Source organism: Anser anser, assembly GCF_964211835.1.
Source record: "Anser anser genome assembly, chromosome: 15".
Taxonomy (NCBI): domain Eukaryota; kingdom Metazoa; phylum Chordata; class Aves; order Anseriformes; family Anatidae; genus Anser; species Anser anser.
Genome location: NC_139736.1, coordinates 20175439 through 20190434, shown reverse-complemented (window position 1 = coordinate 20190434; position 14996 = coordinate 20175439). Strand labels below are relative to the sequence as shown.

The 14996-nt window shown below is 43.0% G+C and overlaps 1 long non-coding RNA gene across 1 annotated transcript; it reads right to left on the bottom strand.

Annotated features, from left to right (window-relative positions):
• Positions 1-235: 235 nt before the first annotated feature.
• LOC310881802 lies at positions 236-13512 on the bottom strand. The gene is made up of 2 exons (XR_014572607.1): positions 12762-13512; positions 236-9289 (listed from the first exon to the last, which is right to left on the bottom strand). It is a non-coding gene; the product is annotated as an uncharacterized lncRNA (long non-coding RNA).
• Between the last annotated feature and the right edge of the window lie 1484 nt (positions 13513-14996).

Below are 14996 nucleotides of genomic sequence, written 5' to 3'. Positions count from 1 at the left end.
AGACCTTAACTCTGACCAGCAGGGAAACTTAGGACAACTGAGTGCAAATCCTGCCAATTTCTACCAGTTCCAACTGTGCTTTAAGTCTCATTGCAAAGCCTCAGTTAGAAAAAGGATCACCTCAGGGTATCCAACAAGAAGAAGAGTTGGTTTTTTTTTTTTTTTTTTTTTTTTTTTTTTTTTTTTTAATATACCATAGGACTATGCAGTTTGTTATAAATGACTGAGTCCCAAATAGGATTACAATCAGAGTTTACAATTTATTAAACGAATAGAGGCAAGCAAACAGCGCTGGGTGCGCCGGGAGTCTCTGCTCCACCGGGACGCACACCCGTTACGTAAGGCATCTACTTTTTTATACTCCTAGGCTAATACATATTTATTACTACTTCTAGAAGAGGCAGGGTTATTATAATTGGTTTCCCAAATCCGATGTCGCCTGCTTATCAGTCTCTGTTACTTTCTCAGGGGCCGTTCGAACAGGGAGACAGGGAGGCTCATATTTTCCTCCTTATCTCGTGGTCCAGGGAGACAGGGAGACAGGAAGGCTCTTATTCTTCCTCCTTATCTAGTGGTCTCTTGGCCGGCTATCAGAAGTTACTGCACATCCGTGCAAAGTCAGCAGTTTTTCTCCGAAGAAATCCCTTTGTTCTTTTCTCGCCTAAACCCAGGCCTCAATGTTAACCCTTCAAAACCCCTTAGTGGCACGAATTGCTGGACCATTTCTTACAATTCCTCCCTTTTTTTTTTTTTTTAATCATCAATTCGTGTCTCTCCTTCAACCTTTGTCAGTAACAATTGGATTTCATCAGTCAGTTCTCGGGGTGTCCACTTCTTAAGCATCATTATCGACACGTCACCTTTTCTCTCCACTGAAGTCATCACAAATTGGGTGCTATTTATTACTCGCCGTATCAACAACGTAAAGCAAGGTATCATACAAGGTATAAACAATAATGTCATTACACCACATAAAAATAAAAACAGCATCCTTTTAACCCATGGTTCACCAGGCAACCATGAAAAGAAATCCCAATCCATACCCTTCCAAGTTTGTACTGGGACGTGGGCTAACTTTCTAATTTCCTTTGTTATCTGCTTGACCACTTTTCCATTATCATCAATCTGTAGACAACAATTAGAATCGTTCAGTTTTCCACATACTCCCCCTTCTTCTGCTAGTAAATAGTCTAAGACCATTCTATGTTGGAATATAGCATTTCTCATTTGAGTGGATTGGTCAGCCAAAAGATCCAAGGCTGTCGCTGTTTGATTTGTTACAACTTCGAGGATAGCTTGCAACCTAATTATTCGGTTCAAATTATAAATAGGTTCTCGGGCTCCTGATATCAACTCATTTGGGTTCCAGGTGGCTGGCCCATAATGCTGTATGATTCTTTCAGGAGGCCATTCATCCTTTCCCCATTTTTGGGCACTACCCCCGGATAAGGAAGTATCAATAGATCGTTTTACTCTGTTCAGGTCATCATATAATCTTATTCCTAAATGATTTCCTTGTGTTTGTGACAATAAAAAGAACAAGGGTCTTATGTACCCCCCATAGCATATTCCCGACCAGTTTCCAGGTAGCCTCTTGTAAGCATGTTTGCCACACACCCAATAATGTCCCTTTAGGGCCCACGTCCCGTTTGGAAAATGACCATCCCATCCATCTTTACCCTCTGGGGCGTGATAATACAGAGTGTCCTTGTTACCGAGTGGTCCTGTTACAATGTCTGCCCCGTTTGTACTCGTATATGCACGCTTCCAAGCTCCCACGTTGGGTTTCCACTTACAGTCACAATTCAGTTCTCTTTGGCGACCTGTCATATTATAAGCCTTTTTCGCCGTCCAATCTTGAGAGTGTGGGAAGCGCCTTCAATCATGGGGTTGGGCCCGCTTTCAGAGCTTGTGTTACCATTCAGCCCTTCAGGGTGATCCAGCTCCTGGAAAAACTAATCACAATTTTATTATGGGTTTAAAAGGTTCTCATGTTATTTTTCTCAGGACAAACTGATCTTGGTGAGGGAGAAGTCCGGTCGAGGCACTCTCACTCGGCGGTCAATACCCATAGGGGTTGCCTCCCTCGGTAGACCATACACGCCGCAGTGGAGGGTCCTACCCCGGTCTTGCCTTCTCCCTTTCCTCCCTTCAGACTTGTCCTCTTTATCCAGTGCCCTTAATTCATGCAGAACCTCATTGCTGGGATATCAGTTCCTCTTTAGTCTCAGTTTCAGTTCCCCAGGAGTGGACTCAACCCTCCAGGCTTCGGTAGTTATTGGTCCTTTTATTCTGGATGCGTGGGTCCAACCCCTTCTTGCTGTTCTCACAGCTGTTTCAGTAGTAAGTAAAACAAGGTACAGTCCCTCCCATCGAGGGTTCAATGATTCTTCTCTCCAGGTTTTTATTAAGACCTTGTCTCCTGGTTGTATTTTATGAATAGCAAATCCTAAAGGTGGTGTCTGAGTCATCATCCCAATTTATCTTATCTCCTGTAATCTCCTTCCAATGGTAATTATGTATTTCTGGATACTATGATCCTCAACTACATTGTTCCCTAGGGGCATCCCTTGAGAATAAGGCGTACCATATAACATTTCATATGATGATAACCAGTCTCACTGTGTGGTTTAGTTCTTATGTTTAAAAGTGCCAATGGTAAGCATTTCGTCCAGGGCAGCTGTGTCTCGATCATTAACTTAGCCAATTGTTGTTTTATTGTTTGATTCATCCTTTCTACTTTCCCTGAGCTTTGTGGGTGCCACGGAGTGTGGTATTCCCACTGAATACCTTTCAAGGGGTACATCCTTCGAATATTCACGGCTGGCGTATGTTCGATTATTTCCACACAATTGTGTTCCAATGGTCCTTCTTCTGGAACAGTTCCTAGAAATACTGCTGGATATAACAGGTTAGTCGTTTTCAAGGTTATGTCATCTTGTTCAGTTAGTATTGCCTGATATTTCATCATCCGGCTGGGTGATAACCAGTGCCCCCCCCCTTTGTTCCAAAACGGTTGTTACCATATGTGGTCCAAAAACTTCAATACGTTTTCCCATTTGAAGGCAAATAATTTTCTACTATCTTTATCAAGAGGTATGCAAAAGAAGGCATCCTTTAAATCTATCACGGTAAACCATTTATATTTCTCTTTCACAGATGTTAACAATGTGTAAGGATTAGCTACTACCGGGTGAATATCCTTTGTTATTTCATTTACTGCTCTAAGATCTTGTACAGATCTATACTCGCCATTCGGCTTCTTTACTGGAAAAATTGGAGTATTGTATTCCGATTTACATTCTTCCAGAATCTGATATTTGAGAAATTTGTCAATAATTTTCACTATTCCCGTGCCTAGCTTCTATCTTAAGTGGATATTGTTTGATTCAAACAGGTTTGGCTCCTTCCTTTAATTCCACCTTTACCAGTTGTGCCAGTTTCGACTTCCCTGGTACATCTGTTTCCCGTACTGTTGCTATAACTGCATTTTCTACTTCTCTTGGAATATTAACAAAGGGTTTATCTTTGATCATTAGGATTTGGCCTACTTTGGACTCAGGTACCTTCATTATTAATTCTCCATCCTCAAAGGTTATTGTTGCATCTAATTTGGCTAATAGATCCCGTCCCAAGAGTGGCATCGGGCATTCTGGTACATACTAAAATTTATGGGTTAGTTCCTCACCCCCAAAACGCAAATCAAGGGGTCGTAAGAATGACCATTCTTCCTCTTTCCCTGTGGCTCCAATTATTGTAGTTGTCTTAGTTCCTAATCGTCCTTTTAAACTATTTAACACTGAATATGTTGCTCCTATTACATTTACAGCCTAATTAACACAGAGAAAGAAGCTCCCATAACCAACAAAAAATTCAAGCCTGTCTTCGTTTCCTAGCTTTATTTCAACTAGTGGACCTGCTAGGGTAGATGCCCCAGGTCCCCATCATTCCTGACTGTTGTAAGTTTGTCCTGCAGCCTAAGACAATTTCTTTCTGATATCAGGGGCTGATTGCCCTGGAAAGAGGTTAGCCAGTTGCCTCTCTCTCTTTTTTTTTTTTTTTTTTTTTTTTTTTTTTTTTTTTTTTTAAGCCAGGTCCATTTTTTTTTTTTTTTTTTCATTGCATTTCAAAGTTGGTCCAGAAATTCAAAAATTCCATAAATTCCATAGGGGTTTCTTTTGGACCTTGTTGGAACAGATTCTCAATTCCCAATAGCCAATTTAACCAGATTTTAGTATTTACATAATTTCCGGGGTGATTAGGGTCTCAGTGAGGGGGTCGGTCAGGGGAATGCAATCGTTGACAGTTCCCTGAGCGGTCCCATTGGCAATCTGAGCTCACACAGGAACTCAGGTTGTTTCAAGAGTTAGCTGCTTTTCTGTTTCCACGACAACTCTCTCGGACCCATCACGGTCCCCCTGCCCCAGAGGGCTCACACCGCGATTTAGAGATCTCAGCCTCGGGTTGAGACGGAACTATTAGCATTCCTACATCCTCTTTCCCTGCTCATTCAACTTCAAACAGCTTTGTTAAATACTACATGCCACACAACCTTTAACACCTTCAACAACCCTTTTAACACTTCCTTTATCTTTCTCCAGCCTGTACTTTTCTAATGCCAACACCAAAGGCTCAGTCAGGGGCCAACTTAATTCCAAACCTTTTCCCTGCAACATGCTGAAACAACATATCACTATACAACATTTCATCCTATTTTCCTTCTCTCCTCAAAAACAACATTAATTGCAAGACACTGTTATAGTCGATTGATCCATAAAGTGGCCATTTAGTTTATATAGTGGCCACCATTGATTGCAATACTTAGTGAAAGTCCTCTTGCTTTCTGTGCCCCCATTTCTAACAATATCCTTCCAATGTGCCAATATGCACCCAAGGAGGCTTTTTTTTTTTTTTTTTTTTTTTTTTTTTTTTTTTAGGACGTCTTTGTTTTGGATTTTACTCATTTCCTTGATTTCCCATTCCCTTTTATTTATTTATATTACTTACTGTCCCTTGTTTCAATTTCCACGCAAACCTTTTTATTGCAGGTTTTTACTATCTTTTCCTAATCTTCTTCCCAAATGTCCCAGTCCTCTGGGATTAAACTCTTCTTTCCACATACAAACTTTACTATTTCAGATTATTAATGAGTCCCGTTCCAATCATAAATCCGCAGGACTTCGGAAAAACACCAGAAGCACTCAGCCTTCTGTCTTCTAGACAAACAATAACACCTTTTCCACAAAATTTACATTTCAATAAGACCGAATTTCAAGCCAAATGGTAATTTTTCTCATGCACTTTGTTAGTAAGCCTACACAAAACAAGGAATCACTCCTGTGTATCCGTCAAGATGGGGGTTTAAAAAGGTATTGAGGCCTAAATAAATTCGCTCTCCCCCTTTTTACCAAATTCCCAGGGCTCAGGCCCGAACCACCAAAGAAGTGACTCTCCGTTCTACCACTTTGATAATCAGTCAGCCCCGCTCCCCCGATACTTGGGAAACTGACCGAACACCACCGCGAATATACCCAAACTTCTAAACTGTTACTTAGATAATGCTCCCACCTTCCTCCTTGACACAGTCAAAACATTTAAGAACAAAACAGGATTACAAGATGCACCACCGGGGGTGGATTGTTAGGATATAGAGGTGGTAGGTTATCCAATGACTCCCATTCATCATCTTTTTCTTTTTCCTTTTTTTTTTTTATTTTTTATTTTTTTGTTCTCTTCTTCGTCAAACTTCTCGTCTGCTTTTAGTGTAAATATTGAGGCTGGAAAAGGACGTGAGATCCTGATCCATAATCCTGCATAATCACTTTCCTCCTGGCTAAAAGGTTCCTTTGAGTTAACATGTAGATTTAAAGCCTGGCAAACCCAGTCTTCAAAAGATCCGAAAATAGGCCAAAAGACATGTGGTCTTAAAGGCTCCTTTGGCCATTCTATCATACAATACTGAATCATTTTTACTTTGCTTTTTCCTTTTCTGGGGCCCCTATCGTTCCAATTTCTAATCATTATCCCTAATGGACTTTCTGGTGGTATGTCTGGTAATTTGCTCCCTTTTCTCTGGTCCCGGGTCTTCAATTTTGTCTGACCCATCTAGGAATTTTACTGTGGCAATTCCTACAGCCCTTGGTTGCCTTAGTGAGAGTGTCTTGCAGGGGGTTTAGGACCTATCACCCACCCACGAATCCTATAGGAATCGCTTCGGTCCTTCACCGGCCAAGTCCCTCGCGGGAGATTGGAACCGCGGTTAGAAGACCTCCACAATCGCTTCGGAACTACGTTCCGTCTCAGTCACACTCTCACACACACAGGCAACCGAAACCCACCCAACCGAACGGTATACACATTAAATACTTACGACTCCGTCGTCTTCGTTCGGATCTTCGCGCGCAGAATTACGGGCAAAATATAGTGCTGCAGCCGGCAAAGGGAGCTCATAAAAAAAATCTAAATCTTTGCTTGCCCTTATTCAGGTTCAGGATGGTGTTAGCCCCGACCTGACTCGAACAGGAGCCACCAAATGGTGGGGGCGCCCCTCCTAGATCAAGTCAGAATTCAGGAACCAAGACCATCCCGGACGAGCCCCCAATTGTTATAAATGACTGAGTCCCAAATAGGATTACAATCAGAGTTTACAATTTATTAAACGAATAGAGGCAAGCAAACAGCGCTGGGTGCGCCGGGAGTCTCTGCTCCACCGGGACGCACACCCGTTACGTAAGGCATCTACTTTTTTATACTCCTAGGCTAATACATATTTATTACTACTTCTAGAAGAGGCAGGGTTATTATAATTGGTTTCCCAAATCCGATGTCGCCTGCTTATCAGTCTCTGTTACTTTCTCAGGGGCCGTTCGAACAGGGAGACAGGGAGGCTCATATTTTCCTCCTTATCTCGTGGTCCAGGGAGACAGGGAGACAGGAAGGCTCTTATTCTTCCTCCTTATCTAGTGGTCTCTTGGCCGGCTATCAGAAGTTACTGCACATCCGTGCAAAGTCAGCAGTTTTTCTCCGAAGAAATCCCTTTGTTCTTTTCTCGCCTAAACCCAGGCCTCAATGTTAACCCTTCAAAACCCCTTAGTGGCACGAATTGCTGGACCATTTCTTACAATTCCTCCCTTTTTTTTTTTTTTTAATCATCAATTCGTGTCTCTCCTTCAACCTTTGTCAGTAACAATTGGATTTCATCAGTCAGTTCTCGGGGTGTCCACTTCTTAAGCATCATTATCGACACGTCACCTTTTCTCTCCACTGAAGTCATCACAAATTGGGTGCTATTTATTACTCGCCGTATCAACAACGTAAAGCAAGGTATCATACAAGGTATAAACAATAATGTCATTACACCACATAAAAATAAAAACAGCATCCTTTTAACCCATGGTTCACCAGGCAACCATGAAAAGAAATCCCAATCCATACCCTTCCAAGTTTGTACTGGGACGTGGGCTAACTTTCTAATTTCCTTTGTTATCTGCTTGACCACTTTTCCATTATCATCAATCTGTAGACAACAATTAGAATCGTTCAGTTTTCCACATACTCCCCCTTCTTCTGCTAGTAAATAGTCTAAGACCATTCTATGTTGGAATATAGCATTTCTCATTTGAGTGGATTGGTCAGCCAAAAGATCCAAGGCTGTCGCTGTTTGATTTGTTACAACTTCGAGGATAGCTTGCAACCTAATTATTCGGTTCAAATTATAAATAGGTTCTCGGGCTCCTGATATCAACTCATTTGGGTTCCAGGTGGCTGGCCCATAATGCTGTATGATTCTTTCAGGAGGCCATTCATCCTTTCCCCATTTTTGGGCACTACCCCCGGATAAGGAAGTATCAATAGATCGTTTTACTCTGTTCAGGTCATCATATAATCTTATTCCTAAATGATTTCCTTGTGTTTGTGACAATAAAAAGAACAAGGGTCTTATGTACCCCCCATAGCATATTCCCGACCAGTTTCCAGGTAGCCTCTTGTAAGCATGTTTGCCACACACCCAATAATGTCCCTTTAGGGCCCACGTCCCGTTTGGAAAATGACCATCCCATCCATCTTTACCCTCTGGGGCGTGATAATACAGAGTGTCCTTGTTACCGAGTGGTCCTGTTACAATGTCTGCCCCGTTTGTACTCGTATATGCACGCTTCCAAGCTCCCACGTTGGGTTTCCACTTACAGTCACAATTCAGTTCTCTTTGGCGACCTGTCATATTATAAGCCTTTTTCGCCGTCCAATCTTGAGAGTGTGGGAAGCGCCTTCAATCATGGGGTTGGGCCCGCTTTCAGAGCTTGTGTTACCATTCAGCCCTTCAGGGTGATCCAGCTCCTGGAAAAACTAATCACAATTTTATTATGGGTTTAAAAGGTTCTCATGTTATTTTTCTCAGGACAAACTGATCTTGGTGAGGGAGAAGTCCGGTCGAGGCACTCTCACTCGGCGGTCAATACCCATAGGGGTTGCCTCCCTCGGTAGACCATACACGCCGCAGTGGAGGGTCCTACCCCGGTCTTGCCTTCTCCCTTTCCTCCCTTCAGACTTGTCCTCTTTATCCAGTGCCCTTAATTCATGCAGAACCTCATTGCTGGGATATCAGTTCCTCTTTAGTCTCAGTTTCAGTTCCCCAGGAGTGGACTCAACCCTCCAGGCTTCGGTAGTTATTGGTCCTTTTATTCTGGATGCGTGGGTCCAACCCCTTCTTGCTGTTCTCACAGCTGTTTCAGTAGTAAGTAAAACAAGGTACAGTCCCTCCCATCGAGGGTTCAATGATTCTTCTCTCCAGGTTTTTATTAAGACCTTGTCTCCTGGTTGTATTTTATGAATAGCAAATCCTAAAGGTGGTGTCTGAGTCATCATCCCAATTTATCTTATCTCCTGTAATCTCCTTCCAATGGTAATTATGTATTTCTGGATACTATGATCCTCAACTACATTGTTCCCTAGGGGCATCCCTTGAGAATAAGGCGTACCATATAACATTTCATATGATGATAACCAGTCTCACTGTGTGGTTTAGTTCTTATGTTTAAAAGTGCCAATGGTAAGCATTTCGTCCAGGGCAGCTGTGTCTCGATCATTAACTTAGCCAATTGTTGTTTTATTGTTTGATTCATCCTTTCTACTTTCCCTGAGCTTTGTGGGTGCCACGGAGTGTGGTATTCCCACTGAATACCTTTCAAGGGGTACATCCTTCGAATATTCACGGCTGGCGTATGTTCGATTATTTCCACACAATTGTGTTCCAATGGTCCTTCTTCTGGAACAGTTCCTAGAAATACTGCTGGATATAACAGGTTAGTCGTTTTCAAGGTTATGTCATCTTGTTCAGTTAGTATTGCCTGATATTTCATCATCCGGCTGGGTGATAACCAGTGCCCCCCCCCTTTGTTCCAAAACGGTTGTTACCATATGTGGTCCAAAAACTTCAATACGTTTTCCCATTTGAAGGCAAATAATTTTCTACTATCTTTATCAAGAGGTATGCAAAAGAAGGCATCCTTTAAATCTATCACGGTAAACCATTTATATTTCTCTTTCACAGATGTTAACAATGTGTAAGGATTAGCTACTACCGGGTGAATATCCTTTGTTATTTCATTTACTGCTCTAAGATCTTGTACAGATCTATACTCGCCATTCGGCTTCTTTACTGGAAAAATTGGAGTATTGTATTCCGATTTACATTCTTCCAGAATCTGATATTTGAGAAATTTGTCAATAATTTTCACTATTCCCGTGCCTAGCTTCTATCTTAAGTGGATATTGTTTGATTCAAACAGGTTTGGCTCCTTCCTTTAATTCCACCTTTACCAGTTGTGCCAGTTTCGACTTCCCTGGTACATCTGTTTCCCGTACTGTTGCTATAACTGCATTTTCTACTTCTCTTGGAATATTAACAAAGGGTTTATCTTTGATCATTAGGATTTGGCCTACTTTGGACTCAGGTACCTTCATTATTAATTCTCCATCCTCAAAGGTTATTGTTGCATCTAATTTGGCTAATAGATCCCGTCCCAAGAGTGGCATCGGGCATTCTGGTACATACTAAAATTTATGGGTTAGTTCCTCACCCCCAAAACGCAAATCAAGGGGTCGTAAGAATGACCATTCTTCCTCTTTCCCTGTGGCTCCAATTATTGTAGTTGTCTTAGTTCCTAATCGTCCTTTTAAACTATTTAACACTGAATATGTTGCTCCTATTACATTTACAGCCTAATTAACACAGAGAAAGAAGCTCCCATAACCAACAAAAAATTCAAGCCTGTCTTCGTTTCCTAGCTTTATTTCAACTAGTGGACCTGCTAGGGTAGATGCCCCAGGTCCCCATCATTCCTGACTGTTGTAAGTTTGTCCTGCAGCCTAAGACAATTTCTTTCTGATATCAGGGGCTGATTGCCCTGGAAAGAGGTTAGCCAGTTGCCTCTCTCTCTTTTTTTTTTTTTTTTTTTTTTTTTTTTTTTTTTTTTTTTAAGCCAGGTCCATTTTTTTTTTTTTTTTTTCATTGCATTTCAAAGTTGGTCCAGAAATTCAAAAATTCCATAAATTCCATAGGGGTTTCTTTTGGACCTTGTTGGAACAGATTCTCAATTCCCAATAGCCAATTTAACCAGATTTTAGTATTTACATAATTTCCGGGGTGATTAGGGTCTCAGTGAGGGGGTCGGTCAGGGGAATGCAATCGTTGACAGTTCCCTGAGCGGTCCCATTGGCAATCTGAGCTCACACAGGAACTCAGGTTGTTTCAAGAGTTAGCTGCTTTTCTGTTTCCACGACAACTCTCTCGGACCCATCACGGTCCCCCTGCCCCAGAGGGCTCACACCGCGATTTAGAGATCTCAGCCTCGGGTTGAGACGGAACTATTAGCATTCCTACATCCTCTTTCCCTGCTCATTCAACTTCAAACAGCTTTGTTAAATACTACATGCCACACAACCTTTAACACCTTCAACAACCCTTTTAACACTTCCTTTATCTTTCTCCAGCCTGTACTTTTCTAATGCCAACACCAAAGGCTCAGTCAGGGGCCAACTTAATTCCAAACCTTTTCCCTGCAACATGCTGAAACAACATATCACTATACAACATTTCATCCTATTTTCCTTCTCTCCTCAAAAACAACATTAATTGCAAGACACTGTTATAGTCGATTGATCCATAAAGTGGCCATTTAGTTTATATAGTGGCCACCATTGATTGCAATACTTAGTGAAAGTCCTCTTGCTTTCTGTGCCCCCATTTCTAACAATATCCTTCCAATGTGCCAATATGCACCCAAGGAGGCTTTTTTTTTTTTTTTTTTTTTTTTTTTTTTTTTTTAGGACGTCTTTGTTTTGGATTTTACTCATTTCCTTGATTTCCCATTCCCTTTTATTTATTTATATTACTTACTGTCCCTTGTTTCAATTTCCACGCAAACCTTTTTATTGCAGGTTTTTACTATCTTTTCCTAATCTTCTTCCCAAATGTCCCAGTCCTCTGGGATTAAACTCTTCTTTCCACATACAAACTTTACTATTTCAGATTATTAATGAGTCCCGTTCCAATCATAAATCCGCAGGACTTCGGAAAAACACCAGAAGCACTCAGCCTTCTGTCTTCTAGACAAACAATAACACCTTTTCCACAAAATTTACATTTCAATAAGACCGAATTTCAAGCCAAATGGTAATTTTTCTCATGCACTTTGTTAGTAAGCCTACACAAAACAAGGAATCACTCCTGTGTATCCGTCAAGATGGGGGTTTAAAAAGGTATTGAGGCCTAAATAAATTCGCTCTCCCCCTTTTTACCAAATTCCCAGGGCTCAGGCCCGAACCACCAAAGAAGTGACTCTCCGTTCTACCACTTTGATAATCAGTCAGCCCCGCTCCCCCGATACTTGGGAAACTGACCGAACACCACCGCGAATATACCCAAACTTCTAAACTGTTACTTAGATAATGCTCCCACCTTCCTCCTTGACACAGTCAAAACATTTAAGAACAAAACAGGATTACAAGATGCACCACCGGGGGTGGATTGTTAGGATATAGAGGTGGTAGGTTATCCAATGACTCCCATTCATCATCTTTTTCTTTTTCCTTTTTTTTTTTTATTTTTTATTTTTTTGTTCTCTTCTTCGTCAAACTTCTCGTCTGCTTTTAGTGTAAATATTGAGGCTGGAAAAGGACGTGAGATCCTGATCCATAATCCTGCATAATCACTTTCCTCCTGGCTAAAAGGTTCCTTTGAGTTAACATGTAGATTTAAAGCCTGGCAAACCCAGTCTTCAAAAGATCCGAAAATAGGCCAAAAGACATGTGGTCTTAAAGGCTCCTTTGGCCATTCTATCATACAATACTGAATCATTTTTACTTTGCTTTTTCCTTTTCTGGGGCCCCTATCGTTCCAATTTCTAATCATTATCCCTAATGGACTTTCTGGTGGTATGTCTGGTAATTTGCTCCCTTTTCTCTGGTCCCGGGTCTTCAATTTTGTCTGACCCATCTAGGAATTTTACTGTGGCAATTCCTACAGCCCTTGGTTGCCTTAGTGAGAGTGTCTTGCAGGGGGTTTAGGACCTATCACCCACCCACGAATCCTATAGGAATCGCTTCGGTCCTTCACCGGCCAAGTCCCTCGCGGGAGATTGGAACCGCGGTTAGAAGACCTCCACAATCGCTTCGGAACTACGTTCCGTCTCAGTCACACTCTCACACACACAGGCAACCGAAACCCACCCAACCGAACGGTATACACATTAAATACTTACGACTCCGTCGTCTTCGTTCGGATCTTCGCGCGCAGAATTACGGGCAAAATATAGTGCTGCAGCCGGCAAAGGGAGCTCATAAAAAAAATCTAAATCTTTGCTTGCCCTTATTCAGGTTCAGGATGGTGTTAGCCCCGACCTGACTCGAACAGGAGCCACCAAATGGTGGGGGCGCCCCTCCTAGATCAAGTCAGAATTCAGGAACCAAGACCATCCCGGACGAGCCCCCAATTGTTATAAATGACTGAGTCCCAAATAGGATTACAATCAGAGTTTACAATTTATTAAACGAATAGAGGCAAGCAAACAGCGCTGGGTGCGCCGGGAGTCTCTGCTCCACCGGGACGCACACCCGTTACGTAAGGCATCTACTTTTTTATACTCCTAGGCTAATACATATTTATTACTACTTCTAGAAGAGGCAGGGTTATTATAATTGGTTTCCCAAATCCGATGTCGCCTGCTTATCAGTCTCTGTTACTTTCTCATGGGCCGTTCGAACAGGGAGACAGGGAGGTTCATATTTTCCTCCTTATCTCGTGGTCCAGGGAGACAGGGAGACAGGAAGGCTCTTATTCTTCCTCCTTATCTAGTGGTCTCTTGGCCGGCTATCAGAAGTTACTGCACATCCGTGCAAAGTCAGCAGTTTTTCTCCGAAGAAATCCCTTTGTTCTTTTCTCGCCTAAACCCAGGCCTCAATGTTAACCCTTCAAAACCCCTTAGTGGCACGAATTGCTGGACCATTTCTTACACAGTTCAATCATCAATCATCTTGGAAAGCTCAAGGAGGAGGTCATCCTCATCCTTCCCTGGGTCCAAGTCGAGCTCGGCTTCCAGTATGCCGTCTGAGAGTTCCCAAAGTAGCATCTCTAAATCCTCGTCTACAGATACGGGCGCGTTGCCTGTTGTACTCAGCCGGCGTGTCCTTGCTTCTTCTAGCTGGGAAGAAGCTGAAGTCGAGCTTGAGAACTCCATTGGCTCCACGGATTCTGCCTGGCTTCCAAGATGTGCTTCAGGTCTTGGCAGAGCAAGGAAGAGAACAATCAGTATATGCCATTTCTTAACGGGAAATCCCTTTTCTGCAAACCGGCTCTTAAAACCGTAGCCAACCCCTCCTGCACTTCAATCTTACCCAGGGATTGTTATTCAATTAACCCAGGGCTACATTTAGAGCCCAATATATTAGCAGGTACATTTTTCAGTTTGGGGGTTTCTCTGTGAAGCCAGAGCACCCGGAGTCTAGCAAAGATGGGAAACCAACATGGCCTCCCGGAAGCCCAGTGTCCGAGAACTACATCTCCCGGCATGCTCTGGGAAAACAATATGGACTCCCGGAAACCCGGTGGCCAAGAACTACATTTCCCAGCACTCCCCAGAAAATTGAGCCTCGCACCTTGCCGTAGGACGCCATTTTTTGCTCTGTTCCATTACCGGTTTCGTGTTTATGGAGGGTTTTCCCGCCGTTTTGGGGGGTTTCCCCTCAATTTCGGGTTTTCAGCTCTCCATTTCAGAGTTCTTCCCGCAATTTTGGGGTTCCTTCCCCTAATTTGGTGCTTCGCCCCCCCCCCCCACTTTTGGGGTTCCCCCTCCATTTTGGGGATTCCCCCCAATTCCAAGCCCCCCACAATTTTGGAGGCCCCCACCATCCTTTCTTGGCCTGCCACCCTAATATTAAGGTTCTTTCCCCCAATGTTGGGGTTCTCACCACATGTTTGAGGTTCCTTCCCTTAATTTGGGGCTTAGCTCCCCGGGATCTGGGGCTTTAACCCCAATTTTGGGGGTCCCCCCCAAGTTTGGGGATTCCTCCCCAGGTCTGGGGGGGGTCCACATTCAATTCTGGAATTTCACACTTCCATTTAAGTCTTCTTCCCCCCAATTTGGGGGTTCACCCACCCAATTTTGGGGGTTCCTCCCCTAATTTGGGGGGACCCGACCAATTTTGGGGGTCCCCCCCCAATTGTAGAGTCCCCCACCCTCCTTTTTTGGGTTCCCCCCTAATATTAAAGAGTTCTTCCGCCCAATTTTGGGAGACCCCACAATTTGGCCGTTCCTTCCCCTAACTTTGGGCTTCAACCCTTCGATTTTGGTGGGGGCTCCCCCCCTCTTATTTTGGCCTTCCGCCCTAATATTAGGCCTAACCCCTAAGAACCTTGACCCCTAACGCTATGGCAACCACGGATCTAACCCTAACCCCTACCCCAACAAACCCTAGAAACCCTAACCCTAAAAACCCTT